We start from the raw sequence: 18,309 nt of genomic DNA on the forward strand, positions 1-18,309 counted from the left end.
AACATTTTAGCATCTTTGATATTAGAATGTTTCTTAAAATTGATGATATGTGAGAGTTTAACAGGCAGCATTATTTTTTTCTTTCTTGGTGTAAAAATATAGTGCATCTTATAATTGGTTGTATCTTAGATTTCATCAAATACTTTTCTTGATGTTAGCTGCCTTCAAGTCGACCCCAACTCATGGTGATCTTATGCATAACAGAATGAAGTGTTGCCTGGTCCTGTACCATTTTTATGATCATCGATATGTTTAAGTCCATTGTTGGGGCTGTTGTGTCAATCCATCTCATTGAGGGTTTCCCTTGCTTTCGTTGGCCCTCTACTTTACCAAACATAATGTCCTTTACTAGTGGTCTTTCTGGATGATGTGCCCAAGGTAAGCAAGTCCAAGCCTCACCATCTCGCTTCTAAGGAAACTTCTGGTTGAATTTTTTTGGTTATTCTTTCTTCTGACAATCCATGGTGCTTACAGTATTCTTTGCCAACACCATAGTTCAGACTCATCAATTCTTGTTCTGTCTTCATTTTTCATTGTCCAGCTTCCACGTGCACATGAAGTGATTAAAAAGTTTATGGCTTGGGTCAGACGCATCTCAATCATCAAACTGACATCTTTGATTTTTTAAGTTTTGAAGGGGTCTTTCGTAGTAGATTTCGCCAATGCGACACATCATTTTTTTGTTTTTTTTCCTCATTCAAAAATCTATACACATTGCGTTGTGACATTGGTTCCAATGCCTACAACATGACAGCACCCTCTTCCCTTCCACCAGGTTCCCCATGTCCATTTGTCCAGTTTTTCTGTCCCTTCCTGCCTTCTCATCTTGCTTTTTGGGAAGAAATTTCCCTTATGGTCTTATATATCTATGATTGAACTAAAAAGCACGCTCTTCACGTGTTTTACTGTTTGTTTTATAGGCCTGTCAAATCTTTGAGAAGTGGGCTTTGGGAGTGGTTTAAGTTCTGAGTTAGCATTGTGCCCAGGGGCCATATCTGCGGGGGTTCCTCCAGTATCTGTTAGACTAGTAAGTTTGGGCTTTTTCATGAATTTGAACATCATTGTACATTTTTCTCCTGCTCTATCCAGTAAGCCCTGGTGGCATGGTAGTTAAGTGCTATGGCTGCTAACCAAAGAGTCCACAGTTCGAATCTGCCAGGTGCTGCTTGGAAACTCTATGGGGCAGTTCTACTCTGTCCTATAGGGTCGCTATGAGTCAGAATCAACTCGACGGCACTGGGTGGGTGGGTGGGTGTGTGTGTGTGTATGCAGGACTCTCTGTTATGATCCCTGTTAGAGTGGTCGATGGTGGTAGCCAGGAACCATCCAGTTCTTATGGGCTCAGGCTGGTGGATGCTCTGGTTCCTGTGGTCCTTTAGTCATTTCAGTTAATATTTCCCTTGTGTCTTTGGTTTTCTTCATTCCTCTTTACTCTGAATATGATAGAACCAATAGCTGTATTTTAAACAGCCACTCTCAAGCTTTTAAGACCCTGGACACTACTCACCAAAGTAGGATGTAAAACAGTTTCTTTATGAACTATGTTATGCCAATTGACCTAGATGTCCCCCAAGACTATGGTACCCAGCCCTCAGCCCCAGTAACTTGGTCCCCCAAGCTGTTTGGATTTGTCTAGAAAACTTCTATGCCTTTGCCTTGGTCAAGTTGTGCTGACTTCCCCTATTTTCTGTGTTGTCTTTCCTTTCACCAAAGTTGACACTTGTCTACTAACTAGTTAGTGATTTTCCCTCCCCTTCCCTCACAACCCTCATACCCACCAAAGAATGTTTTTTTCTGTGTGTAAAGCATTTCTACCCCCCACATGCCTGTCAGTTTGTCATACTGTAGGGGCTTGCATGTTGCTGTGATGCGGGAAACTGTGCCACCGGTATTCAAATACCAGCAGGGTCACCCATGGAGGACAGGTTTCAGCTGAGCTTCCAGACTAAGACAGCCTAGGAAGAAGGACCCGGCAGTCTACTTCTGAAAAGATTTAGACAGTGAAAATCTTACGAATAGCAGCAGGACACTGTCTGATATAGAGCCGGAAGATGAGCCCCCCAGGTTTGAAGGCACTCAAAAGACAACTGGGGTAGAGCTGCCTCCTCAAAGTAGAGTCGACCTTAATGATGTGAACGGAGTCAAGCTTTCAGGACCTCATTTGCTGATGTGGCATGACTCAAAATGAGAAGAAACAGCTGAAAATTTCCATTAATAATCAGAACCTGGAATGTATGAAGTATGAATCTAGGAAAATCGGAAATCATCAAAAATGAAATGGAATGCATAAACATTGATATCCTAGGAATTAGTGAACTGAAATGGACAGGTCTTGGCCATTCTGAATCAGACAATCATATGGCCTACTATGCCAGGAACAACAACTTGAAGAGGAATGGCATTGCATTCACTGGAAAAAAAAGAACATTTCGAGATCTATCCTGAAATACAACGCTGTCAGTGATAGGATAATATCCATATGCCTACAAGGAAGACCAGTTAATAGGACTATTATTCAAATTTACCCACCAACCACCAAGGCCAAAGATGAAGAAATTGAAGATTTTTACTAACTTCTGCAGTCTGAAATCGACAAAACGTGCAATCAGGATGCACTGATAATTACTGGAGATTGGAATGGGAAAGTTGGAAACAAAGAAGGATCAGTAGTTGGAAAATATGGCCTTTGTGATAGAAATGATGCCGGATATCGCATAATAGAATTTTGCAAGACCAAAGACTTCTTCAATATGAATACCTTTTTTCACCAACATAAACAGCAAATATACAGTGCACCTTGCCAGACTGAAGACACAAGAATCAAATCAACTACATCTGTGGAAAAAGACAATGGTTTCCAGATCAATATCATTAGTCAGAACAAGGCCAGGGGCCAAATGCAGAACACACCATCAATTGTTCATATGCAAGTTCAAGCTGAAAGTGAGGAAAATTAGAACTAGTCCGCGAGAGCCAAAGTACAACCTCGAATATATCCCACCTGAATTTAAAGACCATTTCAAGAACAGATTTTATGCACTGAACATTAACGACCAAAGACCAGATAAATTGTGAAATGACATCAAAAACACCATATATGAAGAAAGTAAGACATCATTAAAAAGACAGGAAAGTAAGAAAACACCAAAATGGATGTCCTAAGAAACTCCGAAACTTGTTCTTGAACGTCGAGTAGCTAAAGCAAAAGGAAGAAATGATGACGTAAGAGAGTTGCATAGAAGATTTCAAAGAGTGGCTCGAGAAGATAGCGTAAAGTAGTATAATGACGTGAGCAAATACCTGGAGGTGGAAAACCAAAAAAGAAAGAACACGCTCGGCATTTCTCAAGCTGAAAGAATGAATAAAAAATTCAAGCCTCAAGTTGCAATACTGAAGGATTCTATGGGGGATAATATTGAACGATGCAGGAAGCATCAAAAAAAGATGGAAGGAATACACACAGTCACTATACCAAAAAGAATTAGTTGATGTTCAACCATTTCAGGAGGTACCATATGAGCTGGAACCATTGGTACTGGAGGAAGAAGTCCAAGCACTGAAGGTACTGGCAAGAAACAAGGCTCCAGTAATTGACAGAATACCAATTGAGATGTTTCAACAAACAGATGCAGCGCTGGAAGTACTCACCCGTCTATGCCAAGAAATTTGGAAGACACTACCTGGCCAACGGAATGGAAGACATATATATTTATGCCTATTCCAGAGAAAAGTGATCCAACTGAATGCAGAAATTATCAAACAATATCATTAATATCACATACAAAAAAAATTCTGCTGAAGATCACTCAAAAGCAGCTGCAGCAGTGTATTGACAGAGAATTGCTAGAAATTCAAGTCGAATTCAGAAGAGGATGCAGAACTGGGGATATCATTGCTGATGTGAGATGGATCCTGGCTGAAAGCAGAGAATATAAGAAACATGTTTACCTGTGATTTATTGACTATGCAAAGGCATTCGACTGTGTGGATCATAACAAATTACGGATAACATTACGAAGAATGGGAATTCCAGAACACTTAATTGTGCTCATGAGGAACCCGTACATAGATCGAGAGCCAGTCGTTCAAACAGAACAAGGGGATACTGCATGGTTTAAAGTCAAGAAAGGTGTGTGTCATGGTTGTATCCTTTCACCATACCTATTCAATCTGTATGCTGAGCAAATAATCCGAGAAGATGGACTATATGAAGAAAAACAGGGCATCAAGATTGGTGGAAGGCTCATTAACAACCTCCATCATGGTGATGACACAACCTTGCTTGCTGAAAGTGAAAAGAACTTGAAGCACTTACTGAAGAAGATTAAACACCACAGCCTTCAGTATGGATTACACCTCAACATAAAGAAAACAAAAATCCTCACGACTCGATCAATAAGCAACATCATGATAAAAGGGGAAAAGGCTGAAGTTGTCAAGGATTTCATTTTACTTAGATCTACAATCAACACCCATGAAAACAGCAGTCAAGAAATCAAAAGATGCATGGCATTGGGCAAATCTGCTGCAAAGGACCTCTTTAAAGTTTTGAAAAGCAAAGATGTCACCTTGAAGACTAAGGTGCACCTGAGCCAAGCCATGGTGTTTTCAATCACCTCCTATATATGTGAAAGCTGGATGATGAATAAAGACCGAAGAAGAACTGACACCTTTGAATTGAGGTGTTGGAGAAGAATACTGAATATACCAGGGACTGCCAAAAGAAGGAACAAATCTGTCTTGGAAGAAGTACAGCCAGAATGCTCCTTAGAAGCAAGGATGGAGAAACTACGTCTCACATACTTTGGACATGTTGTCAGGAGAGATCAGTCCCTGGAGAAGAACCTCGTGCTTAGTAAAGTGGAGGGTCAGAAAAAAAGAGGAAGACCCTCAATTAGATGTGCTGACACAGTGGCTACAACAATGGACTTAAGCATAACCATGATTATGAGGATGGCACAGGACCAGGCAGTGTTTCGTTCTGTTGTACATGGGGTTGCTATGAGTCAGAACCAACTTGATGGCACCTAACAACAACAACAACACAACAAAGCATTTCTTCAGTTCTTATAATAGTGGTCTCACATAGTATTTGTCCTTTTGTGACTGACTTCACACAGCATAATGCCCTCCAGATTCATCCATATTGTGAGATGTTTCATAGATTCATCATTGTTCTTTATTGCTGTGTATTATTCCATTGAGTGTATGTACCATAATTTTTGTACCCATTCATCTGTTGATGGGCACTTAGGTTGTTTCCAATTTTTGCTATTGTGAATAATGTTGCAATGAACATTGGTGTGCATATGTCAATTCATGTGATAGCTCTTATTTCTCTAGAATATATTGCTAGGAGTCGAATTGCTAGATCATATGGCATTTCTATCTTTTTAAGAAGGTGCCATATCATTTTTCATAGTGGTTGTACTATTTTATTCCAACCAGCAGTGCATAAGGATTCTAATCCCCCTGAAACCACTCCAACATTTGTTATTTATTTATTTTTGATTAGTGCCAGTAATATCAGGGTGAGATGGTATCTCAATGTAGTTTTGATTTCATTTCTCTAATGGCTAATGATTGTGAGCAGTTCCTCATGTATCTGTTAGTTGCCTGAATGTCTTCTTTGGTGAAGTGTCTGTTCATGTCCTTTGCCCATTTTTTAATTGGTTTGTCTTTTTGTTGTTTCGGTGTTGAAATATTCTATAAATTTTAGAGTTTAGACCCTTGTCAGATACTGGTAGCCAAATTTTTTTCCCAGTCTGTAGGTTTTCTTTTTACTCTTTTAGTGAAGTCTTTTGATGAGGGTAAGTGTTTAATTTTCTAGAGCTCCCAGTTAACCAGTTTCTCTTCTAGTGTTTGTGCATTGATAGTTATGGTTTGTATATTATCTATGCCATGTTAGGGCCCCTAGCATTGTCTCTATTTTTTCTTCCATGATCTTTATCATTTTGGGTTTTATATTTAGGTCTTTGATCCTTCTTGAGTTAGTTTTGTGTGTGGTGTGAGGTATGGATCTTTTTTCATTTTTTTACAGACAGACATCCAGTTATGCCAGCACTATTTGTTAAAGAGGCTGTCTTTTCCCCATTTAACAGACTTTGCCCCTATGTTAAATATCAGATGGATAGATTTACATCTGGGTTCTCAAGTCTGTTCCTTTGGTTTATGTGTCTACTGCCGTACCAGTATCTGGCTGTTTTGACCACCGTGGCTATATAAACCCAACCAACCATATAGTAGGTGTGAGGTCTCTCACTTTGTTCTCCTTCTTCAATAGTATTTTACTTACCCGGGGCCTCCTCTCTTTCCATATAAAGTTAGTGCTTTGTTTCTCTATCTGGTTAAAGAATGCTGTTGGAATTTGAATTGAAATTTCATTGTATCTGTAGATTACTTTGGGTAGTGCTGATATTTTCACAATGTTGAGTTTTCCTACTCACGAGCATGGTATGTTTTTCCACTTATGTGGTCTCTTTTGGTTTCTTGTAGCAGTGTTTTGTTGCTTTTTTTGTATAGGTTTTTTATGCCCCTGGTTGAATTTATTCCTAAGAATTTTATCTTCTTGGGGGCTACTGTAAAGGGTACTGATTTGCTAATTTCCTTTTCAAAGTTCTCTTTGTTGGTTTAGAGGAATTCAACTGATATTTGTATGTTAATCTTGTCTCCTGCTACATTGCTGCAATCTTCTATTGGTTCTAGGAGCTTTACGGTAGATTCTTTGGGATTTTCTATGTATAAGATCATATCATCTGCAAATAGGGATAGTTTTTCCTCTTCCTTACCAATTTAGATAACTTTTATTTCTTTTTCTTGCTTTATTGCTCTAGTAAGACTTCCAGCACGATGTTGAATAAGAGTGGTAATAAAGGGCCTCCTTGTCGGGTTACCATTCTCAAGGGGAATGTTTTCAATCTCTCTCCGTTGAGAATGATGTTGGCTACGGGTTTTGTATAAATGCCCTTTACTGTGTCAAGAAGTTTCCCTTCTACTCCTATTTTGCTGAGAGTTTTTATCAGGAATGGGTGTTGGAGTTTGTCAAATGCATTTTCTGTGTTGACTGAGATGTGATTCTTTTATTTATGTGATGGATTATATTGATTGATTTTCTAGTGTTAAATCATCCCTGCATACCTGGTATGAATCCTACTTGCTCATGATGCATTACTTTTTTGATATGCTGTTGAATTCTATTGGCTAGAATTTTGTTGATAATTTTTGCATGTATGTTCATGAGGAATATTGACCTTCAAGTTTTTGTTTTTATGGTGTCTTTGCCTGGCTTTGGTATCAGGGTTATGCTGGCTTCACAGAATGAATTCAGAATTCCTTTCTTTTCTATCTTCTTAAATAGTCTGAGTAGTATTGGTGTGAGTTCTTCTCTGAAAGTTTGGTAGAATTCTTCAGTGAAGCCTCCAGGGCCAGGCTTTTTTTTTTTTTTTTTTGGTTAGGAGTTTTTTGTTGTTGTTGTTTTTATTACCTGTTCAATCTCTTTTCTATATCCGTTTGTGTCAGTTCAGGTAGGTAGTGTGTTTCTGACTTCCACTGCCTCAATTCTGCTCCTATGACCTTCTATTGAGTTGTCTAAATCTGAAACTTATTGTTAATCTTTTGGATTTCTAGTTGCTGTTTTTGTATGGTTTCTAATAGCCTATTTATTCTGTCATTTTTTCTCTTGTATTGTTTTCCTGAATTCTTCTATTGCTTTGTCTGCGTGTTCCTTTGTTTGGTCTTTGTACTCATTACTCTCCAGCATGATCTCTTGGAGACTTCTGTACATTAGTCTTTTGAATTCTTTATCAGGTAGCCTTGTCTTCCTCTGGAAGGTTTTCTGGTTATTTTGGTCACTTGCTGGAGCCATCTCATCCTGCTTCTTTACGTGATTTGATAGTAACTGATGTCTCCAGGGATCAAGAAGTTATTACATATTTTTTTTTGTATGTTTGTTTACCGCATCCTGAATTTTTGTTTTGTTTTGTTTTGATATATCCAAGTAGGTTGGGTGTGTGTGCTTCTCTGGTCCTTAATCTGGCCATGTTGAAGCGCTCATCTCCTGGCTCCAGACTGGCAGAGCAGCTACTAGGTGTGTGAGTCTGTGACTCTGTTTGTTGTTTTTGTGGGGCTGCTGCAGATGTAAGGTGGAGTTTTTGGTGAAGTGAAATATCTGTCCTACTCGTCACCTGCCATGGATGCAGGGGTTTTCTACCTGGTCATTGCGTTGGGTCTCGTGTGTGTGCTCCACCACTTGCCAGATGGTTGGGGCAAACGTGGCCATCAGTCACTGACTGTGTGGTGCAGAGTCTCTCACCTATAGTCCTGGGTGGGCAGGGATGTGTGGGGGTATTTGGGGCAGGCACAGGTCTCTGGTTGCAATGGTCTCTGGTTGCAATGGTGGGCAATGCAGGGGGTGAGGAAGGGAGCTGTCAGCTGTTCCTGGGTGCCTGGATGGGGATATGCCCGTCTGCTAGAGTGTGTAGTTGGGGAGGGGGGGGAAGTGCAACCAGTCCTTGAGCCCCGGTGCCATTGGCTGGAAGGATTGTTGGGCACCACTGGTTCTCAAGCCCCTGTTATGACCAGCTGGTTGGAGTGGGTAGTGCTACGGGCCCTCAGGCCTCCGGTGTGGGTGGATGAGGCCCCTTCTTAGGGATTGGGTGGTGTCAAATTCCACAGATCTATAGCTCCCACTTGGCTGCTGCAGGTGAAAATGAGCTTCAGCTGGGAGCCCTGTCTACTTTGTCCTAATGAGGCTATGCTGGAAAGCACTGTTGCGGGTGATCAGTGGGGGTAAGGAGTACTGAAAGTCTGTGGACTCCCTGAGCCAGTGGCTGGGGTAAAGGGCAAGCGCCTCAGACTGGGCTGAGAACTACCAGCTTAGAGGGTGGGGCAGTGTCAAATGTCACAGATCTGCAGTTCCCACTTGGCTGCTGCCAGTGAAAATGGGCTTCAGGTGGAAACTCTGCCTACCTTATGCCAATGTGGGCATGCTGTGCTGAGTCTACCAGCAAGTGACTGGTGCAGGTGATCAGACGGGGTAGAAGATGCTTGCTGCAATCCCGTGTACCCCTGTTGCCAGTGGCTGGGCAAAGGCATGGACTGGGCTCATGAGTTTCTGGCTTAAGGGGTGTGACAGCACTGAATACTGCCATACTGGTGTCAGAGTGGGGAGGGGGATGGTTGAGGAGGAGGGAGTGCTCCTTGGCCCATGGAGCTCTGGTGGGGGAGAGGGGCTGTGGTACACATGATGGGTTGGGAGCATGCACTTAACTTTTGCAGGTCTGCTATCACTCCTGTTTGATTCTGGAAGTGTGTGCAGAGTCACTCCACCTTAGCTGTGCCAGATGGGGTGGGTTTCCGCTTGAGATGCTGCTGCTTGTCTCAATATGTCCATGCTGTGCAGGTTCAGCTAGCAAGATGCCAGCGATCCATAATTCTCTGTTTCTGCTGTTTTTGAATTGTCTCTCCCTTCCGCCGGTCACTCAGTCCAATTCTTCAGCTTTGTCTTTGGTGCTTAGGGTTCTTGGATTGTCATATATATCCGATTCACTTGTTTTTCCAAGTTTTTGTTCTAAGAGGGATGACACGAAGTATCTGACTATTCCACCATCTTGGCCCCACCTCTCTCATTTGATTTCTTCACTGCTGCTTCCAAGGACGTTGATTGTTGATCCGAGTAGAATGAAGTCATTCACAACTTCAATTTATTCTCCATTAATCATGAAGATGTTTATTGGTCCAGTTGTGAGGATTTTTGTTTTTTCACAGTCACATTTAACCCATACTGAAGGTTATAATCTTTGATCTTCATCAGTAATTGCTTCAAGTCTTCATTTTAGGCCAACAAGGTTGTGTCATCCGCACATCTCAGGTGTTAATGAGTCTCTCCAATCCTGACGCCATATTCTTCTTCATATAGTCTGGATTATTTGTTCACCATATATATTGAATAAGTAGGGTGAAACGATACAACCCTGCTGCACATCTTTCCCAATTTGGAACCACCCAGTATACCCTTGTTCTGTTTGAATGAGTACCTCTTGATCCATGCACAGGTTATACATGAGCACAATTAAGAATTCTAGAATTTCCATTCTTGACGATGTTATTCATAATTTATTATGATCCCCTCAGTCAAATGACTTTGCATAGTCAATAAAACATGGGTCAACATCTTTCTGGTATTCTCTGCTTTTGGCAAAGATCATCCTGGCACCAGAAATGATAGCTCTCGTTCTACCTCCTCTTCTGTATCTGGCTTGAACTTCCCACAGTTCCCTGTTGATGTACAGCTACAGTCTTCTTTTCATTATCTTCAGAAAGATTTTGCTAACATATGATATTAATGATATTGTTCATTAATTTCCAAATTCTGTTTGATCATCTTTCTTTAGAATGGCGCCAACATGGATATCTTCGAGTCAGCTGACCAGGTAGCTCTTTTCAAAATTTCTTGACATAGACGAGTAAACGCTTCCAGCATTTAAACATCTCAATTGGTATTCTGTCAGTTCCTGGAGACTTGTTTTTTGCCAATGCCTTCAGAGAAGTTTGAACTTCTTCCTTCAGCAGCAGCAGTTCTTGATAATATGCTATCTTCTGAAATGGTTGAACACTGACCAATTATTTTGGTACAGTGACAGTCTATTCTTTCTATCTTCTTTTGATGCTTCCTGCCTTGTTCCATTTTTTGGCCCTGGAATCCTTCAGTACTGCAACTCGAGGCTTCAATTTTCAGTTTTTCAGCTTGAGAAATGCCAACTATATTCTTCTTTTGGTTTTCTCACCCCAGGTCTTTGTATATCTCATTATAATACTTTACCTTGTTTTCTTGAGCTGCCCTTTGAAATCTTTTCAGCACTTTTACTTCATCATTTCTTCCCTTACCTTTAGCTACTCTGTACTTAAAAGCAAGTATCAGAGTCTCTTCCGACATCCGTTTTGGTCTTTTCTTTCTGTATTTCTAATGACCTTTTGCTTTCTTCATGTATAATGTTTTTGATGTCTTCCCACAACTCTTCTGGTCTTCAGTCATTAGGGTTCAGTGTGTCAAATCTATTCTTGAGGTGGTCTCTAAATTCAGGGAGGATGCATTCAAGGTCGTACTTTGGCCCTAGACAGCTTGCTTTGATTTTCTTCAGCTTCAAGTTGATCTTGCACATGAGCAATTGATGGTCCCTTCTGCAGTAGGCCCAGGCTCATGTTCTAACACTATATAGGACAATATTCTGTTGTGATTCATAGGGTTTCATTGGCTACTTTTCAAAAGTTAGATTACAAAGCCTTTCTTCCTACTCTGTCTTAGTCTGGAAACTCCATTGAAACCTGTCTACCATGGTGACCATACTGGCATTTGAAATACCAGTCTCATAGCTTCAAACATCCTAGAAACACGTAAGCCACCACAGTATGGCAAACTGACAGACAGGTGGTGAATCAAATATGGTATTACCCAGATATTGCTACTAGCCTATATATATACATATATGCATATATATATATGTATATATGTATATATACACACATATGCTTCATTTTCTACTTTTGATTATTCACGCTTTTGAAAATGTGAAGTTTCTGCCCAAGTAACTTCCTAAAAGTTGAAACCATGATTTCATTTTAAAACTTTCCATTATGAATAAATAGTCCTAATTTAATCTCATGCTACTTTGCTGTATTTCTTTAACTTTTACATACACTAATACTGTAAGTATTATCATACCACATTTGCACTCTAAAAGATATGTATTGAGTAAACAGGCAGAAATATCAATGATAATTCCTGACTCAATATTTATAAATAGTCATTTCTCTATTGTCTACTATAGCGAAACACTTCAATTTCACAAAAATAGTAGTATATTAACTAATCACTGTTAAACAAATACAAATTAAGTTACCAAAAATATTTTAAATTTGGCCTTCAATTTTACTTTGGTAAAGATAAGAAAATATGTATGCAATAAAATGACAATGGTAAAAATAACAGTTTTAGTGTACTTCAGCTATCATCAAAATATCACTTAGAAATATGTATTAACATTTAGAATAAAAATGCAGGCAATAATTAAAATGATTTAGCAGTTAATATCTTTCTCTTGAGCCATACAGAAGCTCAGAATGTACTATACTTGATACCACATTAAAATACGTAATATGAGGGAACCTAATTTGCTGTGTAAACTTTCACCAAAAACACAATATTATTTAAAAAAATATGTACTATGAAGCACAATTTCTAATAATTAACTGTGGCTTTTTTTTATACTGGTGGCGCAGTGGTTAAGAGCTTGGCTGCCACCCAAATGGTTAGCAGTTCAAATCTACCAGCTGCTCCTCGGAAACCCTATGGGACGGTTCTACTCTGTCCTATAGAGTCCCTATATGAATTGGAACTGATTCAGCAGCAGTGGGTTTCTTGGGTTTTACTCGAACTACAGGACATTTAGATTTTCTTTTTTGTTGTGGGCATAGTTCTTGCAATTAATGCAGTCCAAAGAATTACAGTGGCATATAAGAAGGTAAAACAAGCAAAGATTTTAACTAATTTTATGCTAAATTAATATAATAGAGCCTTTTCTATAGGCTTGGATTATCTAGGTTTGCATCCTATACTAAGTGAATTCATCACTAGATGACTATTCAATGTGTTATATGGTAGGCTCCTAGAAATCTGATACTAGTTTTTATTAATCTCTATATTCCTTCAGCACCTAGCAAAATGCATTGAATAAAATAGAGGCTCTGTGGAATAAACTAAAGGAATAGAAAAACATATTACCCAGCTCCGCAGTATAAACACTTGAATGAGTGATTACATATTCAGTTTTTCAGTTGGCCAATACATTAGTTGTAGACTCAATTATAGTAATTCCACAGCTAAGGAGCATTTTCAGGAATATGCTGATACATTTTCATTACTAGCTGTATTTTAGACATGAACCTTACCTCTCAAATTCTTCATATCCTCATCTACACAATCAGGAGAGGATACCAGGAAGTTCACATGTAGTCCAAAATGTTTTCTACACAAAAAATACTGTACTAATTTAAGCTTTTATAAAATTTTTCTAGGTTCAGGACTTCCACATTGCATAATATTAGGGGGTGCCATTCATGTCTATAATAGTCTTACTCCATTTTTGATGTTTGATTGCTGACAGCTTTCAAGCCCCATCACCTCCTTATCCTTCCACCCCACATCTGAGCAAGCTGATAAGATAGCCTGCATGCTCTCTCCTCTTTGACACTGCCAGGAATTTCAAGCCACTCAAATCCTCAGCCATGTGGAAGAACCTTTATCCTGGCCTCAACCCAAAGCCACCATAAAAACTCCAAGCCAGTCTCCTTTCCCTGATCTCTCAAGCCATTTTCAGACTAGCTTGGGAACCACCCTCTTCCCTCTAGAAAGTCACATTATATCACCTTTTCACACCTTCTCGGTGTGTGTGCGTGGTGTATATTGTCATCAGTCTTGGTATCCAAACTAAATTTTGGGTAAGGGGCCCATATCTATGTTGGGTGACAGCAACAATGTCCATCATAGTCAAAGTACATGGATTTCTTTTTAGTTGTTCAGTGTATAGTCAGTACTGCTATACTCAGTGTCCCTGGGTAATTTCATCTGTTTTCAATAATAAAAATACTGTTTGTGTATTTAAATAACGTAAATTTATTTCTGGAAAAAGATCATTTATTTTCAACATTTATCCTCCACTCCTCAGTACCCCTGTGAAAACGAGGAAAGAAAATTAAAAAAAAAAAAAACTAATATTTGCAGGGTCCGTGGAAACCCTGGTGGCGTGGCAGTTAAGAGCTACGGCTGCTAACCAAAAGGTTCGCAGTTCAAATCCACCAGGCGCTCCTTGGAAACCCTAAGGGGCAGTTCTACTCTGTCCTATAGGGTCACCACGAATCAGAATCGACTCGACAGCAGTGGGTTTGGTTTGGGTTTGGACACTAGTTAGTAGAAGAGCGTAAACTAGAACTGAGATCTTTCAGTTCCCAGTCCAGTGCTACTTATACTCCATTTACTGTTTTTATGCCCTTCCCATTAATTCAAGACTTGCCCTTGAGATCTTCCAGGGTATGGCCTTTACCTCACATATAAAACACTGTTCTGGAGACAGCACAAATTTCCTAGCTCCTCAATCAGCCATGGCTGCTGACCCAGCTCTATCCTAGAATTACAATCTCCCACATGTGCAAACTTGCTAAAAGGATTATTTGGTTATTATGAGTAACTGAGAATAGTGTCTCAAACTGATCTGTAATTATTACGTATTTATATACATTGTCCCTTCACTCACAGCATAAATGTCATAAAAGCACCAAGAGTACTGGGTACATACTAATTAATCTAGTAATATTTATTAATTGACGTATCTGTCCTGGCAAGTAATTACCACACCATATAATTAGAGAAATATAATATAAACAATTTGTCTTTGATCAAAATACAGAGAATTTTTCCGCAATCCATGTTTCTATCAAAAATGAACTAGATATAGGAAAGAAGCCAGTGTTTAAAAAAAAAATTTTTTTTTATATAGGAAAGAAGCCAGTGTTATGAAGTATAATTTATGTGCCTTAACTGATTTTTATTCCATGGATTCTTCCAAGCTGTTTTTTGTTTTGTTTTGTTTTGTTTTGTTTCTCCTTAAATTAAGGCAAATGGACTATTTTTCACTCTCATGGATATTTCTGATGGGTTTTTGGTCATTGAACAACATGTGTTTAGCTTATTCAAGTAATGAATAAAACTTTATAAGAGATAAAACAGAGGAAACAACAGAGAAATATGGAAAATGGTGCCTATATTCCTCCCAAAATTGCCTAGATTCTCCCTTTGGAGAGAATCATGTAACCAACATATTTAAAAATTTTACCAAGTCCATATGGCCTAATGTCATTTCTACTATGTTACATCATGTTTACCAAAAATTCTAGTTATATATCTATCTTTACAATTTCCATGGAATTAATGAAATAGGATTTCAGTATTCTAAAATATAGAAGGAGAAATTGGAGGAAGATAATTCAGTGGGACAAGCTTACTGCTGTTATTGGGCGATGACCAGTGTCATCAGTATGATATAGTGGAGAAAGCATTAGTGGGATTTTGTATCCTACCATACATGCAACCTCATGTTAATATTAGGAAAAGCTGTGTACTTCAGAATGCTCTTGGATAATCCATGAGACCAGATCATTACCTAGTAATGGAACTTATATATTTTACAGTGAAAAAAAAATGTTCATGAATACTCATTAGTAAGTGATTCTCTCAGGTTTTGCATCAGTTAGAATACAGACTTCTATGAATCCGTACATTTAGATGTAACATACCAGGTGTCAGTTCAAAATGGCTATTCAGTCATTGATTCTATGTGCTTCAGTATTAAAATACATACATAATTTACAACTGTGTAGGGAACCCCTAGATGGCAAACAAAAAAAAAAAGAAAGAAAAGAACCCCTAGATGGCACAAATGTTTAAATGCTCAACTTCTAATTGAAAGGTTGATGGTTCAAACCCAGCGAGCGGTGCCTCAGGGAACAGGCCTGGTGATCAACTTTTGAAAAATCAGCCTTGAAAACCCTGTGGAGCAGTTCCACTCTGCACACATGGGGTCACCGTTAGTCAGAATCGACTCAACAGCAACTAACAACAACAGCAACTAACAACTAACACAATTGTGGTTGTTGTGTATTGTAACAATAACTCCAGAGATATAGTGACAGAGAAAGATGCGGAAGGAAGAAACCAACTGGAAGATAAATAAAATTCACATTTAAAAAAGAAACTTTCCCTTAAAACCATTGATACGGCATTAAACATTTACCAGGTAAAAGCAGGCCATCTCTCTTTCCATTTGCACTAGGGTAATTGCTTATCAGTAATTGGCATGAAATTTCTTTCCATGATACCTTTTGTTGGGGAAAGAAAGAATAATAGTGCATAGTTGAGAAATCACCCACTGTATGGTCCCAAATTTTTGGCTGCAGTATCTGTTTTTGTAGGTGTATGTCAATTCCATAAAGCTAATCAACCAATTATCTAGATCCCTGCTTGATATTACCAGTAAAATGTTATCTAAAGCAACATCAGCTATAGTTTTTAAGGTCTGAGTTTGTGTGTGTGTGTTTTTAGTAATTCCTACATTTAAAAAAATTTTTTTTTTTACATTTAAAAGCAGGAATGTAACCTAAGACCTCATAGGTAAAAACCCAATTATAATTATGCTTTTCATAATTGCAAAAAATTGACATCTAGGTTCTATTTTCCTATCATTGTGGCATTCTGAAAATATGAATTCACTTAATTATAATATACAAATAACATGGAAATGGAAAAATGGTTACAATAACCTATATATATTTTTAAATATCAGTAACACACCGCAAATCAAACCCAACCCACTGCTGTCGAGTCGATCCCGACTCATAGTGACCCTATAGGACAGAGTAGAACTGCCCCATATGGTTTCCAAGGAGTGCCTGGTAGATTTGAACTGCCAACCTTTTGGTTAGCAGCCATAGCTCTTAACCACGACACCACCAGGGTTTCCTAAACATCAGTAGAAAGCTGAAACCACATATAACATAGCAATGTATTATCACACAAGGTTCTGCACACATTCCGTATATTAGAGTTTTGCTGACAATATTACATATCAGTACATGCTCATAACTTATAATTAAATTGAAAGTACAACATATTCTCATCCTAAGGTATTAATTTTCTAAAGGTTGAAATCTAATTGTTTCATTGGTTTCTTACTCTGGCTTTTACCTTCTTTTTTAATGTTCCCCATGAAGTGTCATTTTTCATATGGCCTCTGTTTCAACTAATTACAAGCATTTATTTAAACACTGAACACTTTAGACTTAAAAATTTGGAAACTAAGCAGCTGAACAAAATTAATTTAGGTCGCAGATATTCCTGTGTCTTTCACTGACAGCCAGGACTACACCATAAAAAAAAAAAAAAAACACCATATCCCCCAATATCTCCTCCTTGCTTTACCATCATCATGCAGTGCTATTCAGGAAAAGAAAAGATAGACACAGAACTATCTCCATTTGCAGATGACATGATACTATATAAATATGGAAAAAAACCAAGGAATCTACAAGAATTATTAGAGTTAATAAATGAATTCTGCAAAGTTGAAGGGTACAAGATCAACACACAAAAATTAGCTGTTTACACACACCAACAATGAAAAATCTAAAAAGGAAATAAAACAATCCTGTCATGGATTGAAATGTGTTCCCCCAAAATTTGTGCTGAATTCCTGTTGTGACATAGGTTTTCTTTTGTTATGTTAATGAGGTCATACCAGAGTAGGGCGGGTCCTAAACTTAATCACTTCTGCATCACAAAAAGACCACAATAGACACAGAGACACACACGCAGGGATAACAGACACTAAGGATCAAAAAAGAACACCAACAAATACCAAAGAAACACTAAGGAACACCAAAGAATGCCAAGAAATGGCAAGGACTATGTGACAACACCAGAAAATAAGACAGAGGCTCACAGAAGGAATTAACATGGCTGAGACCCTGATGTGGACATTTAGCATCAGAACTTTGAGAAAACAAATCTCTGTTCTTTAAAGCCGCCCATTTGTGGTATTTTTGTTGCAGTAACACGAGGTTTATTGTTGTTGTTAGGTGCCACTGAGTTGGTTCAAACTCATAAGAGACCCCACAGACAACAGAACAAAATAGTGTCTAGTCCTGCACCATCCCCACAATTGCTGCTATGTTTGAGCCCATTGTTGCAGCCACTGTGTCAATCCATCTCGTTGAGGGTCTTCCTCTATTTCATTGACCTTCTACTTTACCAAGCCTGATGTCCTTCTCCAAGGACTGATCCCTCCTGATAACACATCCAAATGTATGTGAGACATAGTCTTGTAATCCTTGCTTCTAAGGAGCATTCTGGTTCTACTTCTTCCAAGACAGATTTGCTTGTTCTTTTGGCAGTCCATGGTATAGAAGTCCTAGCTCCTTTTTTGGGGGGGGGAGGGGGGGGCTTTAGCAGATGCCTTTCTTACGTGCCTCTGCTGAATCCTCCCTAGGTGAAAGGGAGGAGAGCCCTTTAAGACACTTCTCCCCTCTCTGACTCAGTATTCCGTACTTTTCTACTCCTAGCCTTTCCCTCTCTCCCTCCTCCCCCACCCCAACAGCCTCCAGGTTCATAAAACTGCAAATCTCCTTGGGCAGTGAGAAGAGTCCCCAAGTCTGCGCTGATCCACCTGACCCTCACCCAGCTCCATTTCATGGGGGAAAATGGAA

The sequence above is a fragment of the Loxodonta africana genome, chromosome X (assembly GCF_030014295.1).
Source record: "Loxodonta africana isolate mLoxAfr1 chromosome X, mLoxAfr1.hap2, whole genome shotgun sequence".
Classification (NCBI taxonomy): domain Eukaryota; kingdom Metazoa; phylum Chordata; class Mammalia; order Proboscidea; family Elephantidae; genus Loxodonta; species Loxodonta africana.